Raw genomic sequence first — 17,418 nt, 5'->3', positions numbered from 1 at the left:
TATGACCCTTTATCTTGAGCATTTAATTCAGACAACAAAAATAATATTCACACATTAGCACTGTACGTTTTACTGTGTAAATGACTTTTGTTGTTGTTGTTGTTGTTGTTACTTGCTCTGTAGACCAGGCTGGCCCCGAACTCTGATCCTCCATCTCTGCCTCCCAAGTGCTGGGATTAAAGGCATGTGCCATCACTGCCCAGATAGGTCTATTTTTCAAATTTAACAAGTTCATTCAAAAATTTCAAACTTTTGTTATCATATCAAATAAAATTATTTATACTGGCTGATTGTAAAATGACCTCTTTGGCTGGGCGGTGGTGGCGCACACCTTTAATCCCAGCACTTGGGAGACAGAGGCAGGTGGATCTCTTTGAGTTCGAGGCCAGCCTGGTCTAAAGAGCAAGCTCCAGGACAGGCTCCAAAGCTACAGAGAAAAACTGTCTCAAAAAACCAAAAACAAGAAAAAAGAAAAGAAAAAAAAGAAGACCTCTTCATAACTTACATATATGGCCATATGACTTCAATCCCCAGTGTTATGGAATAGTGATTATTTTTGCAGTTCCTCGTATAATGAAGTCAGAACAAAACGCTGTAAGAATGCAATGAAACTGTCTCAAAGAAAAACACTAGCAACTGGCAGCAGTTGAGGCCACCAACCTACAGGTATAGTGATCAGCATCCCTTTTTGGTTTTACTTTTTACTTTTTCTGAAAAAGGTTTCTTCTCATGCAGTCCTTGGCTCACTTGGAACCTGCTATGTATGTACACCACACTGGCCTCAAACTCATGGAAGTCCTGTTTCTGCTTCCTGAGTTCTGAGATTATACACAAGGGCTACCACACCCAACAAAATCCCTTATTGTGAAACTACTTCTCAACATCCCAAAACCAAATGGCATAACGGCAACTTGAAAAAGTAACAAATTGGGAAGAGAACTCAATCATTAGAACACACTGGACAAAGATTAACTGGCTGAACCTGTAAGAGCTTATGCCAGATCAGGTGCACTCTTCATGCAAGTGAAACATCCTTGTAATATATGTATTTTGTATTTATGTCACGTCAAATGAACCATTACATTCAAGCTGAGAATTCTCATGAAGTTTTAGAAATTAAAAAACCGACATAAACCACTTAAATAGGAACCTGTTAAACTGGATGATCAGTGAGGACGACCTTCAAATGGTAGTCCCCTCAACAGCGATTAAGACTTCTTTTCAGCCGGGCGGTGGTGGCGCACGCCTTTAATCCCAGCACTCGGGAGGCAGAGGCAGGCAGATCTCTGTGAGTTCGAGGCCAGCCTGGTCTACAAGAGCTAGTTCTGGGACAGGCACCAAAGCTACAGAGAAACCCTGTCTCAAAAAAACCAAAAAAAAAAAAAAAAAAGACTTCTTTTCAGCCAATGAGGCTTCAGTTTTTATTCACTTCTTCATAAGCCTATTGAGTTAAATGTATGGAAAGATGCTTGGTCTGTGGCTTCTACAATTATTCATCTTTAAGAACATGCTAAGGGTAGAGATATGGTTCAACTAGTAAAAAAGCTTCAAGAGCAAGCCTGGCCACTCGAGTTCAATCTTTGGTGACGACAAGGGAATGAGAGAACTAACTCCCCAAAACTGTCTTCTGACCTGAGCTCGCTCCCCCCCTGCGCCATACGCACATATAATTTTAATAGTTAGATAATGATAAAATAACTCTTTTCTTTTTTTTTTTTTTTTTTTTTTTTGGTTTTTCAAGACAGGGTTTCTCTGTGGTTTTTGGAGCCTGTCCTGGAACTAGCTCTTGTAGACCAGGCTGGTCTCGAACTCACAGAGATCCGCCTGCTTCTGCCTCCCTAGTGCTGGGATTAAAGGCGTGCGCCACCACCGCCCGGCCAAAATAATTCTTTTCTGAATTGTTGAAAAGAATACACTTTTTCTCCCAAGTACAAACATTAAACTTAAGTATATTATTACACATTTTGTTTGTTTGCTCATCCAATAACATCAGCTAAAAATGACAAAAACAAAAACAAACAAAAAAGGAATACTTAACTTTTTGACATTCCAAAACAGTGTCATCTACTAATGCTTTGGTCCTATTCATAGATACATTGGGGCTCATGTGGCCTGGGGGCTGTAGGCTGGAAACGCCTTAATTTTAAAGAAAGGTGCAGTGGGGTGAGGATGTTGAGCTGGTTAGAAGTTGGCTGCCTGCTTAGAACCCACAGAGCCCTGAGTTCAGTCCCCAGCCCTGCATAAATAAAAGTGAGAAGGCCTAGGAGACAGCGCAGCACAAAATGGAACTTGCCAGGAAACCAGGTAGAAGGGAACCAACTCTCGGATATTGTCTTCTGATATCATGTGCATGCACTCGTGTGCACACACAAGCACACACATGCACGACACACACACGAATAAATGTAAAAAACAAAACGAGTATGGTGATGTGCACCTGTAATCCCAGGAGGTAGCTCGGCTGGCAAAGGGGATTGCTGTTGAGTTGAGGATCTCAGTTCAATCTCCAGGGTTCACATGACATAGAAGGAGAAAACACTTCAGGCTGTCTTCTGATCTCCACATGTCATGCTTAGGCTCCCCGCAAAAATAAATCGATACAAGTTTTTGGTTTTTTTGTTTGTTTTGTTTTTGTTTTTTTAGAGCAGTGAAGATGACTGTGGAGTAAAAACACTTGTGGGGCCTGAAACCTGAGATCAAACCTGAAGGCCCACTCCCTAACACTCCCTAAGGTCGTCCTCTGACCTCCACACGTGCACCTCAGCACCTCATTACCACATACAAACACAGCAAAAACAAATAAATGTAAAACAAAGAAGAGAATAAAGGAAAAACCAAGTGTGTCTTGAGAGGCAGAGGCAGGCAGATCTCCGAGTTTGAGGCCAGACTGGTCTACAAAGTTCCAGGACAGCCAGAGATCCACAAAGAAATCCTACCTAAGGGGAGAGAGGGAGGGGAAAAGAAGCGAGCAAGGGGAGGGGGGAACAGAAGAGGGGGCAGAGAGAGAATAAGAAAACACAGCAAAGAATGGTGGCACATGCCTCGTACTTGAGACACTGAGGCAGGAAGATTCCAAGTTCAGGGTGTATACATGGAGACCCTCCAAATAAAAACCAAACACTAGCTTCAGAGCAGTTAAACCAGTCTGTGTGACGGGAAAGTTTTCCTACTCATTAGCTGAAAAGTGCTCTCCACCTGAGCTCACAGCGCTTTAGCGTTCTCCAAGGCTAGCTTTCACAATGACAGTTCTTTGACATTACCTAGCTGTGGTCTGAGGGATAAATTCATTAAGGGAAAGGCTATTTCCCACCTTTTCCTCTCATTTTAAAAACAAATTAATCTTACCTTTGATGTATTTCTATTCTTACTTTGGTAAAACGTAAGCAAAGCCTCTACAACACTAATAATAAACACTGGCAGCTTCAGAAATTAGTATTTTACCGTTGACATCTTTCACTGACCCACAGGTTTTGATAATTATTACTGGGGTCACACCAACACTCTTGTTAAAGCCCAAGTAGTATTTAGCAATAAAACAGAAGCCAAAGAAGTGGGAGAAGACTTGCTACTTTGCAGCAAGCAGGCACCTACTACCTGCACTGCTAAAAGCGACCCTACTCTAGACGGCGATGCTTTCCCAAGAAGTGTTTGTCAAATGGGCACAGAAATCCCCAAGACAGATGTCAAGGGCATCCCCATTCATGAAGCAACAAATTAGAGTGTTCCTGTCCCCTAAGAGGGAAACTATGTAACGAAGGAAAGCATATTTCCAAGCCTGAACTGTAGGATTAGAGGGGGGAAAAATGAAACAGAAAAGTCAAGTGAGATCAACTTCTGAGAGCGAAGGCCAGGTCATGAGATTTATTCCGCACATTGGAAAGTTTCTGAAACACTTTATGCAGACATGGAATCAGGAAATCCTGAAGTCTCCTGGTTTGTCTTAAATCTCCCAACACATCCATCTAAAATTATTTCCCCGGAGCAGATATACTCCTGTATGCTTTTAGAAAAACCCACAAGGGCTACATGAACCCCTGAGCTTTAAAGCTGATTCCAAGTGTCCACTTGCCGGATACTCAGTTCCAAATAATACCGTCCCAGACGTGGGCAGAATCTCCACGCTCATTTTCCTCTGCAATCTTTAGCTTCCAATCACCTTCTTATGTCCTATCTCCAACAGCTGCCCCAAACCAGCAAGAGGAACGCCAAGGGGAGAGTTAAGAGCTGGCGCGTAGTTTTTCCTACTTCCGTCCCTCATAGAAACCCTCAAATCCTGCGAGCAGGAACTGGCAAGGGGACAGCGCGCCCGGCCTGGGCTCTCCCCGATACAAAGGCACAGTGAGAGGCACAGCAGCCCGCGCCTCTGCGCCCCACACCTCTCTCTGCAAGAGAGGGACAAGACTTTCCAAGCCACCAGAGCCGGCCCTCAGCACCCGCCTCCCACGTGCTCTTGTCCCTCTAGGAGCCCAGGGTCGGAAGCCGAGACTCAGCCCGGCGAGTGGCAGCCAGCAGCGGGCGGACACTCCGGGTCCTCCCGTAGGGCCCCGGACGGCACTCCTCTCGGGTTCCGGGGTCTCGGCCCGCCAGCCCTGGACCCCAGAGCCCTCCATGCGGAGCCCGGGGGAGGGGGCCTGGAGGCCGCGGAGCTGAGGGGAGGACCCGGCTGCCCAGCCCGGGGTCTGCATGGGATGGAGCCCCACCGCGTGCGGGCGGGCGGAGGCTGTGAGGCCGCCCCCTGTCGGCTGCCCTTCCCCGGCCCGACTCGGGCCGCTTCAGGTGGCGCTGCGGCCCTTCCCTCACCTCAGGCTGGCGGCACGCACCGACAGAGGGTCCCGGAGCCCTGTGCCGAAGCGTGCTGGGCGGGAGGCGACGCCGGCAGCTCCGCTATGGCTGACAGGCGCTCGGCAGGCCGGCCGGGCACCCGGGCCGAGGAGGGAGGGGCTACGGCGGCCTGCCCCGCCCCCGGCCCGCCCCCGCCCGGCCGCCCACCTCAGCCGCCCAGCCCCATGAGGCAGGCGCGCGTCCCGGGTTACTCCAGGCCGTTCACCTCCGACCCCGCTCCGGGCAGCCGCGCGGTCCCGGCGCCAGCGGGAGGGGGAGAGGCGCGGGCTCCGGCCGGCGTCAGCCAATGGGCGCGCGGCGCGGGGCGGGGCGACGTGAGGCGATGCCGATGGTCCGAGCGCCGCTCTGCCATTCCGGGCCGAGCGGTGCGAGGGCGGGCGGGTCCGGGACGTGGCGGTTACCCGTTCTGCCAGGGAAGGTTTGGGGCCGGCCCGACGGCTCCACCTCCCGGCAGAGAGCAGAGTGGATGCAATGGTTCTGCTCCAAACTCCCTGCAAGGACCTGCGGCCAGTATCGCGGGAAGGGAACCCAGAACCCAGTGGGACCAAGTGGTGCAGGAGGCGATGTACGGGCCCTGCCTTGATGGGCTGTAGCATTGCTAATCCTGACGCTAATGAGGTGGATATCAAGCCCATCCACTGCCTTCAGGTTAGTGCAGGCTAACCAATGCAACTAATCCATCCCCAGCCCTTTGCTTAGCTCCCCAGCCTACCTGAAAGGAGCTGTGGATGATGGATCCTGGAGTATTGGAGAGAAATGTTAGTAAAGAAAGTTTGGTGAACAAGGCCGAGTACAAAGGACAGCAATCTCATGCTGTCTTCAACAGTTAAGCGCCAGTGAGTCCTGACTTCCGAGATTTCCTTCCAACCTTTCCTGGGGTTGCTCCAAGCCTTTTGAAATGAAGCCAACAAGATTTCTCTAGGTCTGCCACTTCACAGCAAGACTTTCATGGCAGTGCGCATTGTCGATTAATGGCGACTGGAAGAATTCCCAACACAATACAACCATTGGGCGTAGGTGCAGTGCCGATGAGAGGAGACCCATTTGACAAGAACAGGGTGAATTCTAACCTAGTGCAAGAATTCAGAGGACCCGGAGTTCTTTTCCCAGTCCTTATACAAGCCCGTGATGAAGGCCGGGGAAGGTGCAGAGAACATTGTGGCCAGAAGAGGATTTCAATGCTAGAGGGCAAAAAGTGAAAAGGGCAGATGGCCACACCCCGGGAAACAAATTCGTGGATGGGAGCTAAGTCGGGACGATTCTAAGATTGGTCAACAGGAACAATGGGACCCCCCCCCATTACCATTAGGGGGCAGCTTCTCCAAGAATTTGCCCACTCACTTGAAGTAATAAGGGTTGGAAACAAATTGGAGAATTAGCGAATTTTACAAAACAGTGACCTATATTTTAACAGTAACTGTGTCATTGGGATAAATGTCAGCTGAACAAAGGAAACTCCGAGCTTAAAAAAAAAGAGAGAGAGAGAGAGAGGGAGATAATTGAGCAAGACTTTCTGGTTTAACAAGCTGTTCGACTGACTAAGAATGATCTGGAAAGTTTTACCTCTTCATGGTAGTACTCTCTGAAGCTGGCATGAAGAAGTGACCAAGGAAAGAATTTTAAACTCTTGAAGTTGCCTCTTGTTCTTTTACCTTTAAATGGTACAATCTCTTTCCCTAGGACTCTTAATGGTATTGCCGTTCGTCAGCTTTAGAGATGCCACAGTAATGGATTTATCCTCTAAACTTCAGGACTGGGATGAGTGCAAGACCCTGGGGTCCATCCTTGAGCGAGGTATTCAAATAGTCCAGCGCTCAGGGCAGGCAAGTGAGATGGCTCAGCAGGTAAAGGTGTTTGCCACCAAGCCTGAGGACCTAAGTATGTCATTGTCCTTAGACCCCACATGGTTGAAGGAGAAAACTGAACAAAGTTCACAAGTACACTGGGGCATGCACGTGTACACACACACGCACACACACAAGTAAAAAAAGATTAATGAATTGCTCAAGGAAAGGCCTAATGAAAGACCTAACAGAGAGAGTGCACTTACGAGGCAGAGGCAGGAGAACTGGGCCTTCAAGTGTGTCTGTAACCTGGCCTTAGGAGACGAAAGAAAGACACAAAACAACAAAAAGCTACAGGAAGGAAAACCAAGACAGATGATAGCCCAAGCAAGACCAGTTCCAAAGAATCTGTATCAAACACCGAGACACAGATGAGCAGAGGACTGGCAAAGGGCTGGAACAGAAACCACTCCTAAGTGTTGTGCTATTTGGGGCAGGCCAAGGCCTGCCCATCCTACCATAAGCTTTTTAGAGCTGGTCTCCATGAATCCTTGCCACACAAGCCATATGTCTGTAAGAGGTGGAGGAACAAAGCCAAAGGGTAGAGAAAACGTACTATACAAGACTGACCAGGTGGAGGAGAAGGGAGTGAGTACACACGCTAGAAACTGAAACCAGCGGTCTTTTCTGGGCTGAATTATAGCCCCAAAATCCAATGCTGAAGTCCTAATCTATAGTACCTCAAGATGGGGGAGGGGCTTGGAGATAGGGTATTTAAGGATATTAATAAGTTGAAACAAGATCATTTAGGGTACACCCTAGTAAAATAAGACTGGTGCCATTAAACAAATGAATATTAAGATACAGATAAGCGAGCCGAGCGGTAGTGGCGCATGCCTTTAATCCCAGCACTTGGGAGGCAGAGGCAGGCGGATCTCTGTGAGTTCGAGGCCAGCCTGGTCTACAAGAGCTAGTTCCAGGACAAACTCCAAAACTACAGAGAAACCTGTCTCAAACAAAAAAAAAAAAAAAAAAAAAAAAAAAAAAGATACAGATAAGCGGAGAAGATCCTTTGAAGACAGGGAGAAGACAATGGTTGACAAGCCATTTCCACTGCCAACACTTTCATCACAGACCTTTTGTCTTCAAAAATATAGAGTTCTATATTGTTTATATAATGTGGTATTTTGTTATAACTACCCTAAAAGACATAACACAAAGTCTCCAGATTTTTCAAAAGTCGTGTAGTGTCTGGAGAGCTAGTTCAGCAGTACTGACCACTCTTCCAGAAGACCTGGATTCAATTCCTAGTACCCAGGTAGGTGGCTCACAGTCTATAATTACAGTTCCAGGGGAATCTGACACCCTCTTCTGGCTTCTTCAGGCCCCAGGCACACATGTAGTACACAGCAAGTGTCTGGAAAAAACACTCAATTATAAAAAAATATTTTTAAGAAAAAAATAGATTGTGTAAGGAGGAAGTCAGCTCTTCCTGTATGTGGCCTGAAGTGACCTATAAAAATTGTTCACTACTTCCTTGACCCAGAAAACACTACAAAGTCATGCAAATCAAGAGGTTCAAATCCTCATGTTCACTTTAAGAAAGTGAAACTGCCCAAGTCACCAAGGATATGCATATTCAAAAAGCCACCAAGTGTCTAAAACATAGCATTTTTAAAAAAATATTTATTCATTTATTTATTATGTATACAATATTCTGTCTACATGTGTGCCTATTGGCCAGAAAAGGGCACCAGATCTCATTACAGATGGTTGTGAGCCACCAGGTGGTTGCTGGGAATTGAACTCAGGACCTCTGGAAGAGCAGACAATTCTCTTAACCACTGAGCCATCTCTCCAGCCCTAAAACATACCATTTTAAAGGAGCAACGTGTCCCTTTCTAGCAGTATAACAGTGGGGTCAGGTTGTCCAAGCCAAAGAGTGGGTCTGTGGAAGAGTGCTGAATTTTTGTTACATGCTTAAAAATGCAGAGTATGAACTGAAGGGTTTAGATGTAGGTTCTCTAGTCATTGAGCATATCCAGGTGAACAAAGCACCTAAGGTGTGCTGACGTACAGAGCTCATAGCCAAATTAGCCCAAACATGTGCTCCCCCTGCCACATCGAGGTGATCCTCTCTGAAATGAACAAACTGTTCCAAAGCCAGAAGAGGAGGATGCACAGAAGAAAAAGATGCCCCAGAAGAAACTGAAGAAACAAAAGCTTATGGCACAGGAATAAATTCAGCATAAATAAATCAAGTTTAGTGCTTGCTTCGGCAGCACATATACTAAAATTGGAACGATACAGAGAAGATTAGCATGGCCCCTGCGCAAGGATGACACGCAAATTCGTGAAGCGTTCCATATTTTTTGACAAGAGACTTGAACTTGGAATGGCTACCAGATGCCCAGGGCAATGTCCCCAGTTAGTACATTGGGGCACCTGAGGATAGGGAACCTGAAATGAACCTATCCTATAATCTTACTGATGAATATCTTGCATATCGCCATAGAACCTTCATCTAGCGATGGATGGAGATAGAGCCAGAGACCCACACTGGAGCACCGGACTGAGCTCCCAAGGTTATAATGAGGAGCAGAAGGAGAGAGAACATGAACAAGGAAGTCAGGACCATGAGGGGTGCACCCAACCACTGAGACAGTGGGGCCGATCTATTGGGAGCTCACCAAGGTCAGCTGGACTGCTACTGAAAAAAACATGGGATAAAACCGGACTCTCGGAATGTGGCGGACAATGAGAGCTGACGAGAGGCCAAGGAGAATGGCACAGGAACTTTCATCTGGCGATGGATCGAGAGAGAGACAGAGACCCAATTTGGATCAACCGTCTGAGCTCTTAAGGTCCAAATGAAGAGCAGAAGGAGGGAGAACATGAGCAAGGAAATCAGGACCACGAGGCGTGCACCCACCCACAGTGACAGTGGAACTGATCTATTGGGAGCTCTCCAAGGCCAGCTGGACTGGGACTGAATAAGCATGGGTTGAAACTGGACTCTCTGAACATGGCGGACAATGAAGGCTGATGAGAAGCCAAGGACAATGGCACTAGGTTTCGATCCTAATACATGAACTGGCTTTGTGGGAGCTTAGCCTGTTTTGATGCTCACCTTCCTGGGCCTGGATGGAAGTGGGAGGACCTTGGTCTTCCTGTAGGGCAGGGAATTTGGACTGCTCTTCAGTAGCGAGAGGGAGGGGGAATGGACTGGGGGGAGGAGAAGAGGAGTGGGGATAGGGGAGGGGAGAGGGGGGAGGGGGCAATGTGTGGGAGGAGGGGAGGGAAATGGGAAACGGGGAGCAGTTGGAAATTTTAATTAAAAAAGAATAAAAAAAATATATAATAAAAAAAAAAAAATAAATAAATCAAGTTTAAAAGAAAGGGGGTGGCGGGCTGGGCAGGATGGTGCATGCTTTTAATACCAGTACTCAAGAAGCAGAGGCAGACGCATCTCTGAGTTCGAGGCCAGGCTGGCCTACAAAGCAAGTTCCAGGCTAGCCAGGACTACACAGAGAAACCCTGTCTCAACACATACACAAATGAAGTTGTATAGAGGTAACAAGAATTGATTCTAACCATCCTGGCTCCCTTCATTGATCTCTTTCTCTTTTACAGGAAAAATCTGAGAGATCCTTGTCTGTAAAGTGATTACAATCTGTTTGGGAATACAAAACTGGCACTCTTAAATATTACCTATCTCTCATTCTATAGATGATAGTCATGAAAATTTGTAAAGAGCACAGATGAGAGATGATAAAGTCTCAGAAGTAGATAAGCCCATATATATCTAAATAGCATATTAGCATTTTCCAGGTAGTTCCATTTGGCAGTCATTTCTGCTTTAGATAAGAGCAGTATTTCTCAAGATATGTTCCACTGACCACCTGTAATAGGAACACTGGAGTGCTTGTTTAAAATGTAGATTGTTGAGGCTGCAAGATGGCTCAACCTGTGAAGGTACTTGGCACTAATCATGATGACCTAAGTTTGATCCCCAGATCCCACATGTTGGAAAATAGAATTAGAACAGCCTCCCACAAGTTATCAGACCTCCACATCAGCACCAAGTCATGCTCATACCCACATACACACAAACAAGGTTGTAGATTCTCTTATACTTGTATATATGAATAGTCACAATCAATATATACAATAAAATTTTTAAATGAAGAGGGAAAAGGGCAGACAAGATGACTCAATGGCTAAGACACTTGCCACTAAGCCTGATGACCTGCGTTCAATCCCAGAACCTACAAGGTGGAAATAGAAGAGATTCCCACTAATTGCCTCCCAATTTACACACACACACACATACACATGTATGTATGTATGTATTTACATGTAATTTTTAAAGGAAAAATGAAGACCCTTTTAAAAAGGAAACCTGACCATTATTCACAATGAACTTTGACAACACAAGTTTAGTATTTAGCATTACTGTTCCCCTGTTTGCTGCCAGAGTATCTTGCTGAATAGCAATGTCTCCAACACCTTTATTTCTAAGATAGCAATCTTCAGGTCAGGCTTGAGTCGAATGAAAGAAGGAAAGTGTATCTCTATCGTTTTGGAGCTGGAGCTCAGTGGTGGAGCATCTGCCTATCATGCCTGTGGCTCTAGTTTCAATCCCAATATCACAAAAGGGAGGGGAAGGAAAGAAAGTATCTTAATAGAAATTGAACCTGCTGGTAAAATACTCAGATGTTAGCTGGGCATGGTGACACAGACCAGTAATCCCAGCACTCAGGAGGCAGTAGCAGGAGGATTGCCACTGTCTGAAGGCAGACTAGACTGCGTAAAGGGTTCTAGGTTAGCCAGGGTTACATAGTGAAACCCTGAATAAAATAAAATCAAGATGCCTTTTCCCAGGGACCCTCAATATTCATAGTCTGACCTGGCTTCTAGAATTTGCCATAATTTTTCTTAATTTTTATTTTTATGTATATAGGTGTTATGCCAAGGTTGTGGGGTCCCCTGGAACTGTAATTACAGACAGTCGTGAGCTTCCATGTGGGTGCTGGGAATTGAACCCAGGACCTCTTAAAGAGCAGTTCAATGCTCTTAACTACTGAGCTATCTCTCCAGCCCCTCCATAATTATTTTTATACCTTTCCTTATGTTGTCAGACTTATCATTCCTCCTGTTTTTTTCTGAATCGTTTTAGTCCTTGAAAGTCTCATTTTCTCTTAGACACTAGCTCTTCTCTAGCTTCCATTCATCTCTTTCCTGTACATTCTAGCAGCAGTATGGTTACCAGCACAAGGTACAGTGTTTTAATTCTGCTGTGGCTTTGTGTGCATATTAAAGACAGCACCCTCAGTTTAGCACCCCTCTTTATAACTCTGAGCATAAGGCCAGGTATAGATATTAATTAGTGTTTCATTGACTGAAATAAAGATTAGCCCTGTTCAGTGGTGGCCTGTGCCTTTAATCCCAGCACTCAGGAGGCAGAGGTGGCAGGTTGATCTCTGAGTTCGAGGCCACCCTGGTCTACAGAGTGAGTTCCAGCCAAGCCTATAAATTAAAAAAAGGAGAAGGAGAAGGAAAAAAGAAAGACTAGCACTGTACCTGAGAGGCCACTGTGCTTCTGAGCTCTGCTTATCAGTCTCCACTTTGCCTTTGGGAGGCGAAGCCTCCAGTAAGTTACTTAGCAGCTCTATTGATGATCAGAATTCAAGAAAGCCAGCCCCTTACCAAAAAGCTGTGGCTCCAGTTGTAAAATAAAAGGAACAAAGACCTTATCTGAACACCATTCAGGTTTGTCCAGAGTTAAGAGCCTTGGGAAACCTCACACCATAAGGTCAGAAAATCTCTTCACAGAGGCCTGGTGTCGAAAGGCAAGATTACATTGCATAATGAAGAACAGTGTTTATACTGGAGACTGCCCACGATATTTTCACATGGACGCTAGGGTTTTCACAGTGTACTTGGGTTTTCACAGGGCATTTCAGCTCCCCTTCCCCTCATATTATCTAATCCCAAACACTTCCAGTCCCTAGCTGAATTTTAGACAGTTCCACACCTCAGTTTCTTCTTCCATGACACCTACACACAGGGGTGTGTGTGTTATAGTGTGTATACATATGCTAAACACCTGGAGAATGTTAAAGAGCTTTTTACTTAAAGGTAGAAAGACAGGATGATTTATTTACCTGTTGCTTAGTTCTGGGATTCTGACCTCTGCTACTCTGCTTTACAACCTACACATCTCATTCTCCTATAGCCATGAAAGACTTCCTGGCTGATTATTTCCTTCCCCTGTCATTACCCTCTGTTTAAGTTTTTTCAGTATCTCCATTACGTCATATCAGACTTGAGCTTTTCCTGCTACATGTTTAGGCATTTGTCTTCCTCAAATACCCTCAACTTCCCCATTGTTTTGTCTGAAGCACAATAAATAACAAAAATAACATAATATTTGCAGACTTTACTATCAAGGAACACTGATCCATTAGTCAACTTTTTATCCTTTTCATTCTATTTTCACAGCCTGAGCTAGCCCAAATTCTTCATTCTCCTGTCTCTATCTCCAGAGGGAATACAAGCTTGCGACAAAAGCACGCCCGTCTTCCTTTATTAGATATTAAACCAGATTTCACGGCTTCTGTCTTTAGAGAGAAAAGCACTTCTGATAAATAACCCAGACATACAGATAGAAAGCTATTGCACAAATCCAGTGGCTCTCCTGTTCCCATGCAACTGATTTGCTTAATGGAAACAGGAGGATGATAATCAAAAGGAAATGCGACTTACATCAATGGACGAAATGCCCATAATCTTTTGAATAGGGGTCCATACAAATTTAGAAGAATTGATTCTTGGTAATGTAAGCCAAAGATAAGGGAAGCTTCTTTTGTGCTATACATTATTTTAAAAAGCAAAGCAAACAAACACAGAAACACACCCATCTTGAGCTGTTTAATTAGAAAGACCAGCCTAAAATCCTAAGTCTGTCACTAATTAGCTTTGTCACTAATTAGACTGTAAACAAGTGACTCCTTTTCTGTGTCTCTGTTTCGTTGACTATACAACCAGCTATATAGGGTGATCTTTTAGATGAAATATAATCAAAATGTAAAGTACCTCTAGTAGAGTCTGAAACATAGGGAGCACATAGAAAATATTACTTGTTCTTTCCTCCCTATTCCCCCTTCACACATTTTCTATGAGTACTTAGAAAACATTCCAATGGATGCCCACTCGTTTCGGGAGTTCTGTGGCATTGAATTCTATGTTATTAATTCAGGATAGCAGAGCATGTGCTTGCAGAGAGGGAGCAAATGTCCATGAGCTAAGGTTTTGAGACCAACCACAGGGCTATACCTGGGTCTGCTCAGGCTCCTTTCATGTCATACTGGGACAGTTCTTTGGCCCCTCTGTCAAGGTCATGGAACAAGGATCTGAGGAGATGGCTCAGTGGTTTGGGGTACTTGTTGCTCTTGCAGAGGACCCAGGTTTGATTCCTACCACTCACACGGTGGCTCACCATGACCCGTAACTCCAGTTCCAGGGGATCTGATGCTCTCTTCCAACCTCTGAGGGCACCAAGCATGCACATGCTATATATACATACATGCAGGCTAAACGCTTACACGCAAAATGAGTAAGTCTAATAAAAATTTTTTTAAAGAATATAGAACAGGTATATGTTACAAATGGAATTACTATTGAAAACAACTTCTTAGAAAATAATTTACTATAAATAGTCAAGCTGAGCCTAACTAACATACCGTCTAATCCAGCTTCAACCTTTGTATTTATATTCTGGGAAACCTTTAAATATGATCCAAAATATTAATAACACTAGAGTATTTAAATTGTGCTACATTCATAAAATGGGGTATTATAAAGGTAATTACAAAAAAGGTTGCTACATGAAACATTATGAATCAATTTTAAAATTAGTACTGAACAAAAAATAAAAGCCAGAGCTGGGTGTAGTGATGTGTGACTTTAATCCTAGCACTCAGGAGGAAGTGGATCTCTGTGAGTTCCAGAACAGTCTGGTCTACAAAGTAAATTTCAGGACAGTCAGCTGCGTAAAGAGACATTGTCTCAAAAAACATTAAATAAATAAATAAGTTTCTAATTTAAAAAATAGACAAGGCAGTAGGACAGCGGTGGAGCACACCTTTAATCCCAGCACTTGGGAGGCAGAGGCACATGGATTTCTGAGTTTGAGGCCAGCCTGGTCTACATAATGAAATGCAAGATAGCCAAGGCTACACAGAGAAACCCTGTCTCAGAAAAAAAGAAGAGACGAGGCTAGGAGTGGTGACATATCCCTTTAATTCCAGCATGCAGAAGCAGGCAAACCTCTGTGAGCCTCATCTGTCTACTAAGTTGCAAGCCAGTCAGGACTACATACTAAGACCTTTTCTCAATAAAAAAAAAATTAAAAATAAATATTAAATAAGAGACAAAAATCTGAATGAATGACAACAAACTGTAATGATTCATATATATAAAGGGTACCACAAAGGTTCCCCATTGCTTTTTATTCAAGCCTAAAATTCTTTAATCTATTTATTGATTCTTAGGGAATTTCACATTATGCACCCCCTCCCACTCATTTCCAAGTCCTTCCATATCTGCCCTCCACGTTTGTAACCTCCTCCCCTCCCTCAAAAAAAATTTTTTTTAAATATTTGAGTTGCTAGATCACGTGAGAGTTAGGCCTGTGGAACTAAAGCCAAAGGATCTCCATGACTCAGAGCTGCTGAGTCTCAGTGAATATCCCGTAGTGATGAGGTAGCAGAAGCCAGAGGCCTTGAACCATTGCAGTGAACATTTGTAAGAAAAATGTTTGGGCAAAAGGGTATAGTTTGTTAAACTTCCTGACTAACCTAAAATTTTTAACAAGAAATTTTTATTTAAAACAGGCAAAATTCACCAGGCAGTAGTGGCACATGCCTTTAATCCCAGCATTTGGGAGGCAAAGACAGGCAGAGTTCTGTGAATTTGAGGCCAGCTTAGACTACAGAGTGAGTTCCAGGACAGCCAGGGCTACACAGAGAAACCTTGTCTCGAAAAAGCAAAAACAACCAGACAAAAAAGACAAAAAAAAAAAAAAAGTCAAAACTCATTTGTAGTCATAAGAATTAGATAATAGGGGCTGGACAGATGGCTCAGCAGTTAAGAGCACTGGCTGCTTTTCCAGAGGCCCTGAGTTCAATTCCCAGCAACCACCTGGTGGCTCACAACCATCTGTAATGAGGTCTGGTGCTCTCTTCTGGCCTGCAGGCACACGTGCAGACCGAACACTGTATACATAATAAACAAACAAACAAACAAATAAATAAATAGAATGTTACAAAAAAAAGGATTAGATAATTCCTAAACTGGAGATGATAGTTTATCCCCATAATCCTAGCATTGGGGAGACTAAGGCAAGACTGTCACAAGTTCGAGTTTGACCCTGCCTGAAGAAATAAATTAATTTCTGGCCCAGCAGTGAGATGGCCAAGTGCTTACTGCGGAGACTGGCAACCTCAGTTCATTTCCCAGAATCCACATGGTAGAAGGACTGCAGTAATGAAGGCCCAAAGAGGTTAAGGAACTTCCTTGAAATGATTCAATTACAAGGCCTCAACTAGAACCTTGAAAGGTCTCCTGGCACTGAGCAATGGTGGCACACGCCTTTAATACCAGCACTCTGGAGGCAGAGGGAAGCAGATCTCTGTGAGATAGAGGCCAGCCTGGCCTACAGAGCAAGTCCCAGGACAGGCCCCAAAGCTACAGAAAAACCCTGTCTCGAAAAACCAAACTTCTCGTCAAGGGTTTCTCTTCCAGACCCACTCTGACTATTCATGCCTTATTTCCTACTCTCTTTCAGAGGTCACAACAGGACACATCATCTCTACCACTAGATATTTTATCTTAATTTTAGTTTTGTGTCTCTGCTCCACAGTGTGGCATGCTTCAACATTCAATTTGACTTCAGGGCACATATGAGTAGGTTCAGTCCCTAGTACGTGTACACACACACACACACACACGCACACACGCACGCACATACACACACACACACACACACACGGAAAGAAAACATCTCCAAGAATTTATAAAAGAAAACTGCAATTTCATCTCTAGCCATGCATGAGATTGCTCTTGGGAAAAATGAGATTTTCCTCTTTTATGACGCAGGGTGAGAAACGAGACTTCAGAGTCATTCCTACCCTTGCTGCGAGGTGGCAGCACTGTCATGCGGCAGCTACAGCAGTTTTTAAACAGAACAGCAGAGAATGTGTCAACACCACAAGGGAGTAGAGAATCACTTGAACACAATAAGGGAACTAACTGTCAACAAAACCCACGAGAACCCAGGAAAGCAACTGCAGGAGAGGAAGAGGCCCACAGGGATTTGCTGCTGGGCTGGATGCCCGGTGCTTCCTTTATCCCTTCTCTATTTGAGCCAACAGACTGTCCTTCAAGGATCTCCCTTTCATTAATGTTTTCCACCAAGATTTTGATGCTTAGTTTGGCCAAATTTCAAGCTGTATTGATGTGTCAGGACACAGGGTGCTACTTATTGTAATTTGATTAAAATATCACAAAGCCCTTATGGAAAGTTCTTTGAACCAACTCTTTATGTGACTATCAATCAAAAGTTTCAGCCTCCAGAACCTTCTCATGCATAGCTAAGCCCATGTTGGCTTCAGTGAAGCAATTTACAGCAGGCAGGAAGGCTATGAAGGCTCTGGACATTGACAAATATCTGACTAGACGTTTTCTTCTTTATGACCTCACCTAGCGATGCTATCAAGAAGTCTTCAGA

The 17,418-nt window shown here is 44.6% G+C and overlaps 1 protein-coding gene and 1 non-coding gene across 7 annotated transcripts in view; one reads left to right on the top strand and one right to left on the bottom strand.

Annotated features, from left to right (window-relative positions):
* The window catches only part of Acaca (acetyl-CoA carboxylase alpha), a 280,231-nt gene that overhangs the window by 222,166 nt on the left and 40,647 nt on the right, over nt 1–17,418 (bottom strand). Inside the window, exon 1 of one of the 6 annotated variants that reach the window (XM_057774472.1) lies at nt 12,210–12,224. The exons of 3 other annotated variants lie outside the window; for them this stretch is intronic. The gene's annotated coding sequence lies outside the window, so the exon portion shown is untranslated. Of the gene's footprint in view, nt 1–4,800; nt 4,943–12,209; nt 12,225–17,418 lie in introns of those variants that run through there. 2 more of the 6 variants (XM_057774473.1, XM_057774471.1) reach the window with 2 other exon arrangements.
* LOC130878923 (U6 spliceosomal RNA) lies at nt 8,893–8,999 on the top strand. The gene has a single exon (XR_009057531.1). It is a non-coding gene; the product is annotated as a U6 spliceosomal RNA (small nuclear RNA).

The sequence above is a fragment of the Chionomys nivalis genome, chromosome 7, assembly GCF_950005125.1.
Source record: "Chionomys nivalis chromosome 7, mChiNiv1.1, whole genome shotgun sequence".
NCBI classification, from domain to species: Eukaryota; Metazoa; Chordata; class Mammalia; order Rodentia; family Cricetidae; genus Chionomys; species Chionomys nivalis.
Note: the sequence above shows the minus strand (reverse complement) of the source record. Positions and strands in the feature narration are given on the sequence as shown.